The following is a 7,992-nucleotide window of genomic DNA, read 5'->3' as shown; positions in this document are numbered from 1 at the left end:
ATGTCGGTTGCGTGCATCACGAGCGCAGAGAACCAGGTCAGCAGAGCTGCTGTAGAGCCAGAGAAACCAGGTCAGCAGAGTGGTTGTAGAGCCAAAGAGCCAGGTCAGCAGAGCTGCTCTAGAGCCAAAGAAGCAGGTCAGCAGAGCTGCTCTAGAACCAGAGACACCGGGTCAGCAGAGCTGCTTTAGAGGGAGAGAACCAGGTCAGCAGAACTTCTTTAGAGCCAGAGAACCAGGTTAGCAAAGCTGCTCTAGAGCCATCGAACCAGGTCAGCAGAGCTGCTCTAGAGGCAGAGATCCAGGTCAGCAGAACTGCTTTAGAGCCAGTGAACCAAGTCAGCAGAGCTCTTTAGAGGGAGAGAACCAGGTCAGCAGAGCTGCTTTAGAGCCAGAGAACCAGGTCAGCAGAGCTGCTCTAGAGCCAGAGAAACCAGGTCAGCAGAGCTGCTTTAGAGGGAGAGAACTAGGCCAGCAGAGCTTCTTTAGAACCAGAGAACTAGGTCAGCAGAGCTGTTCTAGAGCCAGAGTGCCAGGTCAGCAGAGCTGCTTTGAGCCATAGAACCAGGTCAGCAGAGCTGCTCTAGAGGCAGAAAACCAGGTCAGCAGAGCTGATTTAGAGGAGAGAACCAGGTCAGCAGAGCTGCTTTAGAGCCAGAGAACCAGGTCAGCAGAGCTGCTCTAGAGCCAGAGAACCAGGTCAGCAGAGCTGCTTTAGAGCCATAGAACCAGGCCAGCAGAGCTGCTTTAGAGCCAGAGAACCAGGTCAGCAGAGCTGCTGTAGAGCCAGAGAAACCAGGCCAGTAGAGCTGCTTTAGAGGGAGAGAACCAGGTCAGCAGAGCTGCTTTAGAGGGAGAGAACCAGGTCAGCAGAGCTGCTTTAGAGGCAAGGGACCAGGTCAGCAGAGCTGCTCTAGAGCCAGAGAATCAGGTCGGTAGAGCTGCTCTAGAGCCAGAGAACCAGGTCAGCAGAGCTGCTGTAGAGCCAGAGAAACAAGGTCTGCAGAGGTGCTTTAGAGTGAGAGAACCAGGTCAGCAGAGCTGCTCTAGAGGGAGAGAACCAGGTCAGCAGTGCTGCTCTAGAGCCAGAGAACCATGTCAGCAGAACTGCTTTAGAGCCATAGAACTGGGTCAGCAGAGCTGGTCTAGAGCCAGAGAACGATTCAGAAAAGGGGGTGGTGATGAACAGAGTGCCTGAATTAAGCAGACCACTCTTACCCAGTCCAAAGATCAGGGCTTGATCCATCACCGTTTTTTAGCTCACTGCACCATCCCAGCTCAGAACTTGGCTATATGCAAATTAGTCTGTTCCTGTCCCAGTGCATGATGGGAACAGGGCAAACCAAACTACCAAGCCAATTCTTATACTGGGAAGGAAACAAGCTTCCGGGGACCGGTTTCTGCCATTTCAGGCGTCGTCGGCCCGGCTTGCTTGAATCCTGATGGTGCAATGAGCAAGGGACTTACATCTGAGTATAGCCAGAGAACAGCTCAGCAAAGCTATTGTAGAGCCAGAGAACCAGATAAGCAGAGCTGTTCTGTAGCCTAAGAACTAGGTCAGCAGAGCTGCTCTAGAGCCAGAGAACCAGGTCAGCAGACCTGCTGTAGAGCCAGAGAACCCAGTTAGCAGAGCTGCTTTAGAGGGAGAGAACCAGGTCAGCAGAGCTGCTTTAGAGTCAGAGAACCAGGTCAGCATAGCTGCTTTAGAGCCAGAGAACCAGGTCAGCAGAGCTGCTCTAGCTGACACTGACTGACTGACAATGACTGATTGACACTGATTGACTGACACTGACTGACACTGATTGACTGACACTGACTGACTGACACTGACTGACTGACTACTCTCTACTACTCTACTACTCACTCTCTACTACTCTTTCTCTACTACTCACTCTCTACTACTCTTTCTCTACTACTCACTCTCTACTACTCTCTATTACTCACACTCTACTACCCTCTACTACTCACTCTCTACTACTCACTCTCTACTACCCTCTACTACTCACTCTCTACTACTCACTCTCTACTACTCTCTACTACTCTCTCTCTACTACTCACTCTCTACTACTCTCTACTATTCACTCTCTACTACTCACTCTTTACTACTCTCTACTACTCTTTCTCTACTACTCACTCTCTACTACTCTCTACTATTCACTCTACTTTTCACTCTCTACTACTCTCTACTACTACTCTGTACTACTCACTCTACTACTCTCTACTACTCACTCTCTACTACTCTACTACTCACTCTCTACTTCTCACTCTACTACTCACTCTACTACTCTCTGCTACTCACTCTCTACTACTCTCTCTCTACTTTTCAATCTCTACTAGTCACTCTCTTCTACTCGCTCTCTACTACTCACTCTCTACTAGACACTCTCTACTAATCTACTACTCTCGACTACTCTCTCTACTACTCACTCTCTACTACTCACTCTCCACTACTCTACTACTCTCTCTACTATTCACTCTCTGCTACTCTCTACTATTCACTCTACTACTCTCTACCACTCACACTCTACTAATCTACTACTCACTCTCTACTACACTCTCTCTACTACTCACTCTCTGCTACTCACTCTACTACTCTCTACTACTCACTCTCTACTACTCTCTCTACTACTCACTCTGCTACTCTCTACTACTCACTCTCTACTACTCACTCTCTACTACTCACTCTCCACTACTCACTCTCTACTACTCGCTCTCTACTACTCTCTACTACTCACTTTCTACTACTATATTACTCTCTACTACTCTCTCAACATCTCACTCTCTACTACACTCCGTACTACAAACTCGCAACTACTCTCTACTACTCACTCTCCACTACACACTCGCTACTACTTGCTCTCTACTACTCGCTCTCTACTGCTTCCTCCTACTTACTTTACTACTCACTCTCTACTACTCTCTACTACTCACTCTCAACTACTCACTCTACTACTCCACTACTCTCTACTACTCCACTACTCTCTACTATTCACTCTCTACTACTCACCCTCTACTACTCACTCTCTACTACTCACTCTCTACTACTCTCTCTCTTCTACTCACTCTTTACTACTCTCTACTACTCGCTCTCTACTACTCTCTACTACTCACTCTCTACTACTCTCTCTATTACTCACTCTACTACTCACTCTACTACTCACTCTCTACAACTCACTCTCTATTACTCTCTACTACTCACTCTCTACTACTCTCTACTACTCACTCTACTACTCACTTCCTACTACTCTTTATTACTCTCTCTCTGCTACTCACTCTCTACTACACACTCTCTACTACTCTCTACTACTCACTCTCTACTACTCACTCTCTACTAATCTCTACTACTCACTCTCTACTACTCACTCTCCACTACTGACTCTCTACTACTCGCTCTCTACTACTCACTCTCTACTACTCTCTATACTTCTCACTCTCTACTACTCTTTTTACATCTCACGCTCTACTCTCTCTACTACTCACTATCTACTACTCTCTACTACTCACTCTCTACTATACACTCTCTACTACTTGCTCTCTACTACTCGTTCTCTACTACTCACTCTACTACTCACTCTCTACTACTCACTTTACTACTCACTAACGACTACTCTCTGCTACTCACTCCCTACTACTCCACTACTCTCTACTACTCACTCTTTACTACTCACTCTCTACAACTCTACTATTCTCTCTCCACTACTCTCTCTCTACTACTCACTCTCTTACTCACTCTCTACTACTCTCTAATACTCACTCTCTACTACTCTCTACTACTCACTCTCTACTACTCTCTCTACTGCTCACTCTCTAATGCTCACTCTCTACTACTCGCTCTCTACTACTCTCTACTACTCACTATCTACTACTCTCTACTACTCACTCTCTACTACTCTCTCTCTACTACTCTCTACTACTCACTCTGCTACTCACTCTACTACTCTCTACTACTCACTCTCTACTATTCACTCTCTACTACTCTCTCTTTACTACTCTACTACTCACTCTCTACTACTCTCTACTACTAGCTCTCTGCTACTCACTCTCTACTACTCACTCTCTACTACTCTCTACTACTCACTCTTTGCTACTCACTCTCTACTACTCTCTGCTACTCACTCTCTACTACTCTCTACTACTCACTCTCTACTTCTTTCTACTACTCACTCTACTACTCACTAATTCTCTCTACTACTCACTAATTCTCTCTACTACTCACTCTCTACTACTCACTCTCTGCTACTCTACTACTCTCTACTACTCACTCTCTACTACTCACTCTACTACCCCCTACTACTCACTCTCTGCACTCTCTCTTCTACTCCCTACTACTCTCTACCGCTCTACCTCTACATGTCTACCTCTACACCTCTACTTCTACACCTCTTTCTCTCTACCTCTCTCTACACGCACACATATGCACACATATATGCATATATATGCATATGCGTTTATATATATATATATGTGTGTGTGTATATATATATATATACATACATATATAAACATATATATATAAAATGCATATCTAAATAAATACAAATATAAATGCATACATACATATACATATATGCATACATATGCATGTTATGTACATGAAAGTTTGAAAAACACTAATACAAGCAAAGCTAAAAAGCCACCAAATTACAAACAAAATTGCTTTAACTTAAAGGCGGGAGAGACCTATTGCATTTTCAATGCTTGTTTACTTTGGTTCCATCAAGAAGGCATTCAGATGTGTGACACATTTGTCATGAATTATGAATGTTAGTACTCTTGTTGCTCATAAGATCACTGTAGTAAAGCTACTGCTCACCAGGGAAGTCTGCTGCTGGTATTCAAAGTGCATGTTTCAGTCTGCATGTCAGAATTGTTTAATGAAATAGAAGAGGATTTGAGAAGTCAAAATGTGCCCTAATTTTTCTTTCTGCAGCATTGATCATAATTTCTATGGCAAAATGAACCCCTCATTGTGTTCCTTTTAAATTAAACTACTCACTCTATACTACTCACTCTCTACTACTCTACTACTCACTCTACTACTCTCTACCACTCACTCTCTACTACTCACTGTCTACTACTTTACTACTTTCTACTACTCTCTCTACTACTCACTCTACTACTCTCTACTACTCTCTCTCTCTACTACTCGCCCTCTACTATTAACCCTCTACTATTCACTCTCTACTACTCACTCTCTACTACTCACAATCTACTACTCACTCTCCTACTCTCTCTCTCTACTAATCACTCTCTACTACTCACTCTCTACTACTCTTTACTACTCTCTCTCGGCTACTCACTCTCCACTACTCACTCTCTACTACTCACTCTCTACTACTCACTCTCTACTACTCTCTACTACTCACTCTCTACTACTCTCTACTACTCACTCTCCACTACTGACTCTCTATTACTCGCTCTCTACTACTCTCTACTACTCACTCTCTACTACTCTCTCTACTTCTCAATCTCTACTACTCTCTCTACTTCTCACGCTCTACTACTCACTCTACTATACACTCTCTACTACTTGCTCTCTACTACTCGCTCTCTACTACTCTCTCTCTACTACTCACTATACTACTCACTAACTACTACTCTTTACTACTCACTCTCTACTACTCCACTACTCTCTACTGCTCACTCTCTGCTACTCTCTCTCTACTACTCACTCTCTACTACTCACTCTCTACTACTCTCTAATACTCACTCTCTAATGCTCATTCTCTACTACTCTCTCTACTGCTCACTCTCTACTGCTCACTATCTACTGCTCACTCTCTACTACTCACTCTCTACTACTCCCTCTCTACTATCTCTCTACTACTCTCTACTTCTCACTCTCTACTACTATCTCTCTACTACTCTACTACTCACTCTCTACTACTCTATACTGCTCACTCTCTGCTACTCACTCTCTACTACTCACTCTACTAATCTCTACTACTCACTCTTTATGACTCTCTACTACTCACTCTCTGCTACTCACTCTACTATTCACTCTATACTACTCTCTAATACTCATTCTCTACTACTCACTGGCTACTACCCACTCTCTACTACTCTCTACTACTCACTCTCTACTTCTCACCCTCTACTACTCACTCTACTACTCTCTACTACTCACTCTCTGCTACTCTCTCTACTCACTCTCTACTACTCACTCTACTACTCTCTGCCACTCACTCTCTACTACTCTACTACTCACTCTCTACTACTCTACTACTCACTCCCTACTACTCTCTACTACTCACTCTACTACTCTCTACGACCCTCTCTCTACTACTCACCCTCTAATACTCACTCTCTACTACTCACTCTCTACTACTCTCTTTCTACTACTCTATCTCTACTACTCTCTACTACTCACTCTTTACTACGCTCTACTACTCTCTCTCTGCTACTCACTCTCGACTACTCTCTACTACTGCCTCTCTACTACTCACTCTCTACCACTCTCTACTAATCTCTACTACTCACTCTTTATGACTCTCTACTACTCACTCTCTACTACTCACTCTACTATTCACTCTATACTACTCTCTAATACTCATTCTCTACTACTCACTGGCTACTACCCACTCTATACTACTCTCTACTACTCACTCTCTACTTCTCACTCTCTACTACTCACTCTACTACTCTCTACTACTCACTCTCTGCTACTCTCTCTACTCACTCTCTACTACTCACTCTACTACTCTCTGCCACTTACTCTCTACTACTCTACTACTCACTCTCTACTACTCTACTACTCACTCCCTACTACTCTCTACTACTCACTCTACTACTCTCTACGACCCTCTCTCTACTACTCACCCTCTACTACTCACTCTCCACTACTGACTCTACTACTCGCTCTCTACTTCTCACTCTCTACTACTCTCTCTACTTCTCACGCTCTACTACTCACTCTCTACTACCCTCTACTACTCATTCTCTACTAAACACTCTCTACTACTCTCTACTACTCACTCTACTACTCACTCTCTACTACTCACTAACTACTACTCTCTACTACTCACTCTCTACTACTCCTCTACTCTCTACTACTCACTCTCTACTACTCTCTAATACTCACTCTCTGCTATTCACTCTCTACTACTCACTCTCTACTACTCACTATTTACTGCTCACTCCCTACTACTCTCTTCTACTCACTCTCTACTACTCACTCTGTTACTCACTCTACTACTCTCTCTACTACTCACTCTCTACTACTCTCTCTCTACTACTCTGTACTACTCACTCTCTACTACTCTCTCTTTACTGCTCTACTACTCACTCTCTACTACTCTACTACTCGCTCTCTGCTACTCACTCTCTACTACTCACTCTCTACTACTCTCTACTACTCACTTTCTACTACTCTCTACTACTCACTCTCTACTACTCTCTAATACTCTCTACTACTCACTCTCTGCTACTCACTCTACTACTCTCTACTATTCACTCTCTGCTACTCTCTCTACTACTCTCTACTACTCTCTACTTCTCTACCTCTACCTCTCTACCTCTGCACCTCTACCTCTACACCTCTACCTCTCTACCTCTCTCTACCTCTCTCTACACGCACACATATGCACATATATATGCATATATATGCATATGCATTTATATATATATATGTGTATATATTACCTACTGGCGGTCGCCAGTAGGTATATATAGTTAGGATTTTTTCTCTATGGGATTTTTGAAAATTCTATGTCTAATAACTTTGGCGTTTGTGGACGGAATTGGCTGAAATTTTCAGGAAAATGGAACATTTTGTTTGCGAGCAGCCCCTAAATTTGGGGGGGTTTCGTCAAGGGGGGGCCGAGAAAAAAGGGGGGTCCCAAAACGTGTTTTTAACATTGAGTTTTCCATAGGGCGGTTGGCCTCACTTTTAGCCCGAACGGCTGAATGGATTTGCACAAAACTTGGCAAAATTGTAGGGACTGGTAGCCCGATGTGCCTTTGCTAGGTCTCAATATATGTGCTCCAGTGGATTTT

Source organism: Lissotriton helveticus, chromosome 1_1 (assembly GCF_964261635.1).
Source record: "Lissotriton helveticus chromosome 1_1, aLisHel1.1, whole genome shotgun sequence".
Lineage (NCBI taxonomy): Eukaryota > Metazoa > Chordata > Amphibia > Caudata > Salamandridae > Lissotriton > Lissotriton helveticus.
Note: the sequence above shows the minus strand (reverse complement) of the source record.